Raw genomic sequence first — 12135 nt, 5'->3', positions numbered from 1 at the left:
TCCATAATTGTCACTGACACTTTTTGTCACACCAGTAGCGTGTGAATAGCACACATCTGGCCAAAGCTCTGATCCCATCTTTCTCTCAAGAACGTAGGGCTTTCTCTTTGGGAGAAAATGCTTGCCGTACAAAAAACCCTACTGCAACCTTTCTCAAGTCCCTGTTTCATCGACATTACTGTGATCCTTGCTCCAGTAAATCTTCTCCTCTTGTTCCTCCAAATCTTCGAAAAACTGCAGGGGAGTTATCCCCGGTGTCCTGGCCAATATTTATCCCTCAATCAACGTCACTAAAACAGATTATTCTGGTCATTATCACATTGTGGGAGCTTTCTGTGCGCAAATTGGCAGCCGTGATTCTCTACATTACAGCAGTGACTACGCTTCAAAAGTACTCCAATGGTAGTCAAGCGCTTTGGGACGTCGTAAAGTCGTGAAAGGCGCTAGATAAATGCAAGTTCTTTCTTTTTAGTAATTCTGTATTGCATCCCTGCCATTTCTTTTATAATTAGGTGCCCCAAACTGTGCACAATACTTCAACTGTATCCTAAATTAGATCTTATACACGTTTGGCCTTACTTCCTGCTTTTGTATTCTATCATCTAGATACCAACCCAGGATTCTATCTGCCTTGATATAGCTGTATATACCTATCTCTATAATCTCCTCCAGCCCCACAACCCCCCGAGATGTCTGCACTCCTCAAATTCTGCCCTCTTGTGCATCCCTGATTATAATCGCTCAACCATTGGTGGCCGTGCCTTCAGCTGCCTGGGCCCTAAGCTCTGGAACTCCCTCCTTAAACCTCTACTCCTCTCTACCTCTCTTTCCTCCTTGAAGATGCTCCTTAAAACCTACCTCTTTGACCAACCTGGTATAATTTCTTCTTATGTGGCTCGGTGTCAAATTTTTGTCTTATTACATTAAAGGTGCTATATAAATAAAAGTTGTTGTTGTTTTTGTTGTTTTACCTATTATTACTTCGATTTCTCTACATTGAATTGCATCTGCCATCTGCCTGCCCACCTTGTCAGCCTTTCTCCAGCACTTTTGTACGATGGCATGTTTCTATCTAACTATCCAGTTCAACGTGCAATCATTGCAACCCGGCATCACTGCTGCCGACACCCTAAGCAGGAGCTGGGAGGTTATTAAGAAAGAAAGACTTGCATTTATATAGCGCCTTTCACGACCACTGGATGTCTCAAAGCGTTTTAAAGCCAATTAAGTACTTTTGGAGTGTAGTCACTGTTGTAATGTAGGAAACGTGGCAGCCAATTTGCACACAGCAAACTCACACAAACAGCAATGTGATAATGACCAGATAATCAGTTTTTTGTTATGTTTATTGAGGGATAAATATTAGCCAGGACACTGGGGATAACACCCCTGCTCTTCTTCAAAATATTGTCATGTGATCTTTTACAGCCACCTGAGAGCAGACAGGGCCTCGGTTTATCCTTTCATCCGAAAGATGGCACCTCTGACATTGCAGCACTCCCTCAGTACTGCACTAGAGTGTCAGCCTAGATTATTTGTGCTCAAGTCCCTGGAGTGGGACTTGAACCCACAACCTTCTGACTCAGAGGTGAGAGTGCTCATCAACATAGGCAGTCCCTCGGAGTTGAGGATGACTTGCTTCCACACTAAAAATGATACTGTGGCTACGTTAAAGGCACGATATAAATGCAAGATGTTGCTGTTGTTATGACATTGTTACGACTCAACTACTTGGCAACGTGCTTGAGAGTCGCAACACATCTCCGGGATCCAGTGATAATCCCAAACCACTCTGTAATCCTATGCTTGTAAAACTCTCGATCGCATTTGTTTCCTATTAAGCTCTACTGAAGTATTTAGAACTCCTGTCCAAAGATTTGTGCACCCAGATGTGTTTCATTATTGCATCCGTAATAAGGTGGATGAATTAACTGTGCAAATATATGTTAACAGATATAATGTGATTGGGATTACGGAGACGTGGCTCCAGGATGATCAGGGCTGGGAACTAAACATCCAAGGGTATTCGACATTCAGGAAGGATAGAATAAAAAGAAAAGGAGGTGGGGTAGCATTGCTGGTTAAAGAGGAGATTAATGCAATAGTTAGGAAGGACATTAGCTTGGATGATGTGGAATCTATATGGGTAGAGCTGCAGAACACCAAAGGGCAAAAAACGTTAGTGGGAGTTGTGTACAGACCTCCAAATAGTAGGAGTGATGTTGGGGAGGGTATCAAACAGGAAATTAGGGGTGCATGCAATAAAGGTGCAGCAGTTATCATGGGTGACTTTAATATGCATATAGATTGGGCTAACCAAACTGGAAGCAATACGGTGGAGGAAGATTTCCTGGAGTGCATAAGGGATGGTTTTCCAGACCAATATGTCGAGGAACCAACTAGAGGGGAGGCCATCTTAGACTGGGTGTTGTGTAATGAGAGAGGATTAATTAGCAATCTCGTTGTGCGAGGTCCCTTGGGGAAGAGTGATCATAATATGGTGGAATTCTACATTAGTATGGAGAATGAAAGAGTTAATTCAGAGACCATGGTCCAGAACTTAAAGAAGGGTAACTTTGAAGGTATGAGGTGTGAATTGGCTAGGATAGATTGGCGAATGATACTTAAGGGGTTGACAGTGGATGGGCAATGGCAGACATTTAGAGACCGCATGGATGAACGACAACAATTGTACATCCCTGTCTGGCGTAAAAATAAAAAAGGGAAGGTGTCTCAACCGTAGCTATCAAGGGAAATCAGGGATAGTATTAAAGCCAAGGAATTGGCATACAAATTGGCCAGAAATAGCAGCGAACCCGGGGACTGGGAGAAATTTAGAACTCAGCAGAGAAGGACAAAGGGTTTGATTAGGGCAGAGAAAATAGAGTACGAGAGGAAGCTTGCAGGGAACATTAAAGTGGACTGCAAAAGCTTCTATAGATATGTAAAGAGAAAAAGGTTAGTAAAGACAAACGTAGGTCCCCTGAATTCAGAATCAGGGGAAGCCATAACAGGGAACAAAGATATGGCAGACCAATTGAACAAGTACTTTGGTTCGGTATTAACTAAGGAGATCACAAACAACCTTCCGGATATAAAAGGGGTCAGAGGGTCTAGTAAGAAGGAGGAACTGAGGGAAATCCTTATTAGTCAGGAAATTGTGTTGGGGAAATTGATGGGATTGAAGGCAGATAAATCCCCAGGGCCTGATGGACTGCATCACAGCGTACTTAAGGAGGTGGCCTTGGAAATAGCGGATGCATTGACAGTCATTTTCCAACATTCCATAGACTCTGGATCAGTTCCTATTAAGTGGAGGGTAGCCAATGTAACCCCACTTTTTAAAAAAGGAGGGAGAGAGAAAACAGGGAATTATAGACCGGTCAGCCTGACATCGGTAGTGGGTAAAATGATGGAATCAATTATTAAGGATGTCATAGCAGCGCATTTGGAAAGAGGTGACATGATAGGTCCAAGTCAGCATGGATTTGTGAAAGGGAAATCATGCTTGACAAATCTTCTGGAATTTTTTGAGGATGTTTCCAGTAGAGTGGACAAGGGAGAACCAGTTGATGTGGTATAATTGGACTTTCAGAAGGCTTTCGACAAGGTCCCACACAAGAGATTAATGTGCAAAGTTAAAGCACATGGGATTGGGGGTAGTGTGCTGACGTGGATTGAGAACTGGTTGTCAGACAGGAAGCAAAGAGTAGGAGTAAATGGGTACTTTTCAGAATGGCAGGCAGTGACTAGTGGGGTACCGCAAGGTTCTGTGCTGGGGCCCCAGCTGTTTACATTGTACATTAATGATTTAGACGAGGTGATTAAATGTTGTATCTCCAAATTTGCGGATGACACTAAGTTGGGTGGCAGTGTGAGCTGCGAGAAGGATGCTATGAGGCTGCAGAGTGACTTAGATAGGTTAGGTGAGAGGGCAAATGCATGGCAGATGCAGTATAATGTGGATAAAGATGAGGTTATCCACTTTGGTGTTAAAAACAGAGAGAGAGACTATTATCTGAATGGTGACAGATTAGGAAAAGCGGGGGTGCAACGAGACCTGGGTGTCATGGTACATCAGTCATTGAAGGTTGGCATGCAGGTACAGCAGACGGTTAAGAAAGCAAATGGTATGTTGGCCTTCATAGCAAGGGGATTTGAGTACAGGGGCAGGGATGTGTTACTACAGTTGTACAGGGCCTTGGTGAGGCCACACCTGGAGTATTGTGTACAGTTTTGGTCTCCTAACTTGAGGAAGGACATTCTTGCTATTGAGGGAGTGCAGCGAAGGTTCACCAGACTGATTCCCGGGATGGCGGGACTGACATATCAAGAAAGACTGGATCAACTGGGCTTGTATTCACTGGAGTTCAGAAGAATGAGAGGGGATCTCATAGAAACGTTTAAAATTCTGACGGGTTTAGACAGGTTAGATGCAGGAAGAATGTTCCCAATGTTGGGGAAGTCCAGAACCAGGGGTCACAGTCTAAGGATAAGCGATAAGCCAGTTAGAACCGAGATGAGGAGAAACTTCTTCACCCAGAGAGTGGTGAACCTGTGGAATTCTCTACCACAAAAAGTTGTTGAGGCAAATTCACTAAATATATTCAAATAGAGTTAGATGTAGTTCTTACTACTCGGGGGATCAAGGGGTATGGCGAGAAAGCAGGAATGGGGTACTGAAGTTGTATGTTCAGCCATGAACTCATTGAATGGCGATGCAGGCTCGAAGGGCCGAATGGCCTACTCCTGCACCTATTTTCTATGTCTCTACGTTTCTATGCATCAGATCGATAATGTCTGGTTGTCTGATTGCACAAGGTTTCTTGATGTAGCAACCAAGTTCTGAAAGATGAAATGCGCAGTTGACTGATTTATCGATGTTCGTATGAAATACCAGGGAACACACAGTAACTTGCATCTTATTCATTGAGACAGCTGCTTCTTGTTGGGTTTATTCCCAGTCGAATCCACAGTACCATGTATGAAGGTCATAGGTGCATATTTTAGTCTCAAGAATAGATGAAGCTTGGAGCAACAGTTAGTTTCAAATCAGTTTATTGGCCATTTTTGTCTTCAAGGGCCCACTTAAGTGCATACAGACCATTGCATAAGCGTAAAATTACGACTGCTGACATTTTCATATAAATTCTTAAGTTCTCACCCAAAACTTCATGGCTGTGTTATTTTATTCAGCTGAAATAGATATAAAGGAATTGGAGCAACAGTTAGTTTCAAATCAGTTTATTGGCCATTTTTGTCTTCAAGGGCCCACTTAAGTGCATACAGACCATTGCATAAGCGTAAAATTATGACTGCTGACATTTTCATATAAATTCTTAAGTTCTCACCCAAAACTTCATGGCTGTGTTATTTTATTCAGCTGAAATAGATATAAAGGAATTTTTTTTTTGAGCAAAGAGATGGGACAGCCAAAATCTGTTGCTTGCAATTCCTGTGCTATAAGAGAATGCCAGGACACTTTGTGTGTGCTGGATAATCATGTGTGCAGATAGAGCCTCCAGTTGCTCAAAATCGAGTCCACGGTTTCTGAGCTCGAGGAGCATGTATCGTAACCACAGGGCAGGCGTGCGGCTGAGAATTTCCTGCAGCGCACGTCACAGGAGGTGGTCACCCGGTGGCTGCGGAGAGTTCAGGGGGTGAGCGTGGGTGGCCAGCCCGCCGGGGTAGAAAGAGGAAAGGGAATCCTCTGGGAGTGTGGCACTCTCAGAGCGGTTTTCAGCGCTGAATACCAGCGAGGGTGACGACGCCTTGGAAGAGTATGGTCTCGAGCACATCCACGGCACAGGGTGATTGTGAGGGGTGGGGGAGGTCCCCGCAACATGTAGAAATGCAGCGGTTTTCCGATAGTTAGGGGGATGGACAGGCGTTTCTGCAACCGCGGACATGAGTGCCGTATGGTGCATTGGCTCCCTGATGCCAGGGTAAAGGCTGTCACTGAGAAGATGCTGAACATTTTCAGGGGTCAGGGGAGGGAGAACAGCCATAAATTGTGGTCCATCTGGGAACCAACGACATAGAAAAATAGAAACATAGAAAATAGGTGCAGGAATAGGCCAATCGGCACTTCGAGCCTGCACCACCATTCAATAAGATCATGGCTGATCATTCACCTCAGTACCCCTTTCCTGCTCTCTCTCCATACCCCTTGATCTCTTTAGCCGTAAGGGCCCTATCTAACTCCCTCTTGAATATATCCAATGAACTGGCATCAACAACTCTCTGCGGTAGGGAATTCTATAGGTTAACAACTCTCTGAGTGAAGAAGTTTCTCCTCGTCTCAGTCCTAACTGGCCTACCCCTTATCCTAAGACTGTGTCCCCTGGTTCTGGACTTCCCCAACATCGGGAACATTCTTCCCACACCTAACCTGTCCAGTCCTGTCAGAATCTTGTAGGTTTCTATGAGATCCCCTCTCATCCTTTTAAACTCCAGTGTATAAAGGCCAAGTTGATCCAATCTCTCCTCATATGTCAGTCCAGCCATCCCGGGAATCAGTCTGGTGAACCTTTGCTGCACTCCCTCAATGGCAAGAACATCCTTCCTCAGATTAGGAGACCAAAACTGAACAAAATATTCCAGGTCCTGTACAACTGCATTAAGACCTCCCTGCTCTTATACTCAAATCCCCTAGCTATGAAGGTCAACATACCATTTGCCTTCTTCACCGCCTGCTGTACCTGCATGCCAACTTTCAATGACACCCAGGTCTCGTTGCACCTCCCCTTTTCCTAATCTGCCGCCATTCAGATAATATTCTGCCTTCTTGTTTTTGCCCCCAAAGTGGATAACCTCACATTTATTCACATTATAATGCATCTACCATGCATTTGCCCACTCACCTAACCTGTCCAAATCACCCTGCAGCCTCTTAGCGTCCTCCTCACAACTCACACCGCCACCCAGTTTAGTGTCATCTGCAAACTTGGAGATATTTCACTCAATTCCTTCATCTAAATCATTAATGTATATTCTAGAGAGTTGGGGCCTCAGCACTGAGCCCTGCGGCACTCCACTAATCACTGCCTGCCATTCTGAAAAGGACATACGAAGTAAAGCATACAACTGATCCCGTAGGATACGCTAAAACAAGATGCCTACAGGGATCATACAGCGCCAGTAGTTTGTTTGAACACAATAAGTTTCTGGCCTTCTCGAAGGCAGTTTCTTGATTTTTAACCCAGACCCAGTCATCACCCTTATGGAGCAGTACATGAAATGGTTCAAGCCAAGTGCTCAGTTTAGGTAGAAAGTTACCAAAGTAGTTCAGTAGTCCTAGGAACGAGCGCAGCTCCGTCGTGTTGCGTGATCTGGGGGCTTCTGGTTCACCTCCGTCTTGGAGTCTGATGCCACTTGCTGCGATTCTCCTTCCCAGGAATTCCATCTCTGGTGCCAAGAAGACGCATTTGGTTCATTTCAATCTTAGACTTACTCAATTTAGTTGGCATAGTACCTCTTCCAGGTTATGGAGGTGTTCAGCGGTGTCGTGTCCGTGATCAAGATGTCGATTTGGAAGACGATCGTTCCCGGGACAGATTTCAGCAGGTTCTTCATGTTTCGTTGGAAGATCGCAGCCACTGAACGGATCCCAAAGAGGCACCGGTTGTGTATGAACAGCCCCTTGTGTGTGTTTATGCACGTCAGCTTCTTGGACGATTCCGCCAGCTCCTGGGTCATGTACGCCGAGGTGAGGTCCAATTTCGAAAACAGCTTTCTGCCCGACAGGGTCGCGAACAAATCCTCCACCTTGGGTAGCGGGTACTGGTCCTGTAACGATACTCGGTTTATGGTTACTTTATAATCCCCACTGATTCTAATTGTCCCATCACTTTTAAGAACGGGGAGAATGAGACTGGCCCAGTCATTAAGTTCCACTGCCGATATAATGCCTTTGGGCTGAAGCCAATGTAGCTCGACTTCTACTTTCTTCCGCATCATGTAAGGGACCGCTCTGGCCTTGTGGTGAACGGGTCTCATGTCTGGGCTGAGGTGAATTGTCACCTTGGCCCCTGTGAAGCTGCCGATGACAGGCTGGAACAGTGATGGAAACTTGTCTAAGACCTGCACACACATGGCTTTCTCCACCCACGATAATGCTTTTACATCGCCCCATTTCCAGTTAAAATTCCACAGCCAGCTTCTGCCAAGCAGCGTGGGCCCGTTACCGGGAACAATCTCTCGTGGCAATTTATGCACAGAACCATCGTACAGCACCCGAGGACCGGGATAATCTGTTTGGTGTAGATGCGCAGCTTTGCGTCGATCGGGCTCAGCATGGGCCTGTGTGCTTTGTTTGCCCATAATTTCTCGAAGGCCTTCTGGCTCATGATCGATTGGCTCGCGCCCATGTCCAGTTCCATCGGTACTGGTATGCCGTTCAGTTTAACATTCATCATAATCGGGGAACTCTTGTTGGTAAAGATGTGCACTTCATGCACGGGCACCCCATGTACCTCTTCCTCCTTGGTCATCACTGCGCTATCCTCAGGATCTACCTCCCATCCTCCGCTACGTATCGAGTTGTAGCATTCGTAGGAGGTGCCCCACCATTGAGAAACTCTTGCAGACATATTGTTTGAACCTGCACTGGTTTGCACAATGAGCCCCTCCACTGCGCCAACAGCTTTCTGGTGGACTTGCATTCACAGGTACTGGTCTCTTCGCATTGGTCCATTGCTGTGGTGAGTGAGTCATCTCAGGTCGAGCAGAGGTCACATTAGCCCAGCTGGGGGCACTTCTCCTGTCTGTCGATTAATTTAGCGTATTCACGGTGTTTGGCCCCGGGTGATTCCAAAGTTGTGAGTAGAGTAGCGTTGTTTCTTCCTCTCTGGCCATGTATGCCTGAGCTAGGTCCAAGTCTTCCTCCGCTAGCAATTTGCGGAAAATCCCTTCACGCCCGATTCCCAAAACAAAGAAGTCTCTAAACATTTCTTCAAGAACTGTCCCGAATGTGCAAGGCCCAGCAAGCTGCCTGAGCTCGGCGATGAACGCTGCCACGTCTTGGCCTATCCCGCGCCGGTGGGTGTAGAAACGTTACCTCGCCATGAGCGCACTGCGTTTTTGCTTTTGGTGATTTCGAACGAGCTCGCACAGTTCTTCGTAACTTTTCTCAGCGGGTTTCGTTGGGGCCAGTACGTCCTTGATCAATGCGTATGTCCGTGATCCGCAGACCGTGAGGAGCATGGCCCTGCTTTTGGTGGCATTCGTGTCGCTCTCTAAGTCTTTTAAATAGAAACATAGAAACATAGGGCCCAAGTTTCCACAAGAAAAAAAACGGGCGCCCCTCCGAGCTGGGCGCCCGTTTTTCACGCCTAAAACGGCGCCTAAAAAAATCCTCGGTATTCTCCACCTACCTGTAGGTCCTCTGGCCCTCGGCGCAGCCAGCACGAACTGTGGGGGAGGGGTCGGAGCCAGGTCCCGCCGCTGAAAACAGTGCCGGGACCTCTGTACATGCGCGCTACAGTCGGCACGCAAGTGCAGTAGCTCCAGGCGCCGAACTGTGTGGGAGGGGCCCGAAGCACGCAGCCACTAGCCCTGGCTGAATGGCCTCACTGGGGCTGCGTGAATAAGGCTCCTCCCACAGCCAGCTCCTGCTCCCCGCCCCCGACAAGACCCGACACCCGCTCCCCGCACCCCCCCCCACCGCCCCGACCCGACACCCGCTCCCCCCCTCCGACGGACCCGACCCGACCCGCCCCCCCCACTCTCTCTCCCCCCCCGCAGACCCGACCCCCCCCCCTCTCCCCCTCGCCGACCCGACCTGACACCCGCCCGCCCCCGCCCCGACCCGAGACCCGCTCCCACCCTCGCCCCGACTGACCAGACCCGACCCGCGCTCCTGTTCCCCAACCCGACCCGCTCCCCCCGCTCTCTCTCCCCCACCCTGCTCTCTCTCTCTCCCTCCCTCCCCTCTCTCTCCCTCCCTCCCTCCTCTCTCTCTCTCCCTCCCTCCCCTCTCTCTCTCCCTCCCTCCCCTCTCTCGCCCTCCCCCTCTCTCTCTCTCCCTCCCTCCCCTCTCTCTCTCTCTCCCCCTCTCTCTCTCTCTCCCTCCCCCTCTCTCTCTCCCTCCCTCCCCCCCCTCTCTCTCTCCCTCCCCCTCTCTCTCTCTCTCTCCCTCCCTCCCTCCCTCTCTCCCTCCCTCTCTCCCTCTCTCTCTCCCCCCCCTCTCTCTCCCTCCATCCCCCCCCTCTCTCTCCCTCCCTCCCTCTCTGTCTCTCTCTCCCCCTCCCGCTCAGCGGCACGAACGGCTGCAGAATTCTCCGTGGCTGAAGCACTTTCACACAGGTAGGAAGATGGTTTATTTAATCTTTTCTTGGCTTATAAATGTTTATTCAGGTTGGATTTATTTGTATAATATTTGTAGAAGTATAAATAAGGATTTATTGTCGAATTTAATGAGTTCCCTTCCCCCCCCCCACCCTGTTCTGAACGCCTAATTTGTAACCTGCGCCTGATTTTTTAATGTGTAGAACAGGTTTTTTCAGTTCTACAAAAATCTTCACTGGCTCCATTCTACTTTAGTTTGGAGTACGTTTTCACTGTGAACTTTCAAATCAGGCGTTAGTGGCCGGACACGCCCCCTTTTGAAGAAAAAATTCTGTTCTAAACTAGAACTGTTCTACCTGACTAGAACTGCAGAAAAAAAAATGTGGAGAATTGCGATTTCTAAAATAGTCTGTTCTCCACCAGTTGCTCCTAAAAATCAGGCGCGAATCATGTGGAAACTTGGGCCCATAGAAACATAGAAAATAGGTGCAGGAGTAGGCCAATCGGCACTTCGAGCCTGCACCACCATTCAATAGGATCACGGCTGATCATTCACCTCAGTACCCCTTTCCTGCTTTCTCTCCGTACCCCTTGATCCCCTTAGCCATAAGGGCCATATCGAACTCCATCTTGAATATATCCAATGAACTGGCATCAACAACTCTCTGCGGTGGGGAATTCCACAGGTTAACAACTCTCTGAGTGAAGAAGTTTCTCCACATCTCACATCCTAAATGGCCTACCCCTTATCCTAAGACTGTGTCCCCGGTTCTGGACTTTCTGGACTTCCCCAACATCGGGAACATTCTACCTGCATCTAACCTGTCCCGTGCCGTCAGAATCTTATATATTTTGATGAGATCCCCTCTCATCCTTCTAAACTCCAATGTATAAACATAGAAACATAGAAAATAGGTGCAGGAATAGGCCATTCAGCCCTTCGAGTCTGCACTGCCATTAAATGAGATCATGGTTGATCATTCCCTCAGTACCCCTTTCCTGCTTTCTCTCCATACCCCTTGATCCCCTTAGCCATAAGGGCCATATCTAACTCCCTCTGGAATATATCCAATGAACTGGCATCAACAACTCTCTGCGGCAGGGAATTCCACAGGTTAACAACTCTCTGAGTGAAGAAGTTTCTCCTCATCTCAGTCCTAAATGGCCTACCCCTTATCCTAAGACTATGTCCCCTGGTTCTGGACTTCCCCAACATTGGGAACATTCTTCCCGCATCTAACCTGTCCAGTCCCGTCAGAATCTTATACATTTTTATGAGATCCTCTCTCATCCTTCTAAACTCCAGCGAATAAAGGCCCAGTTGATCCAGTCTCCCTTCATATGACAGTCCAGTCCTGGAATCAGTCTGGTGAACCTTTGCTGCACTCTGGTGTAGCATTGCTGGTTAAGGAGCAAATTAAGGCAATAGTTCGGAAGGACATTAGCTTGGATGATGTGGAATCTATATGGGTAGAGCTGCAGAATACCAAAGGGCAAAAAACGTTAGTGGGAGTTGTGTACAGACCTCCAAACAGTAGTAGTGATGTTGGGGAGGGCATCAAACATGAAATTAGGGGTGCGTGCAATAAAGGTGCAGCAGTTATAATGGGTGACTTTAATATGCACATAGATTGGGTTAACCAAACTGGAAGCAATACGGTGGAGGAGGATTTCCTGGAGTGCATAAGGGATGGTTTTTTAGACCAATATGTCGAGGAACCAACTAGGGGGGAGGTCATCTTAGACTGGGTGTTGTGTAATGAGAGAGGATTAATTAGCAATCTCGTTGTGCGAGGCCCCTTGGGGAAGAGTGACCATAATATGGTGGAATTCTGCATTAGGATGGAG

Source organism: Pristiophorus japonicus, chromosome 9 (assembly GCF_044704955.1).
Source record: "Pristiophorus japonicus isolate sPriJap1 chromosome 9, sPriJap1.hap1, whole genome shotgun sequence".
Taxonomy (NCBI): Eukaryota; Metazoa; Chordata; class Chondrichthyes; family Pristiophoridae; genus Pristiophorus; species Pristiophorus japonicus.
This window is presented reverse-complemented; position numbering follows the sequence as displayed.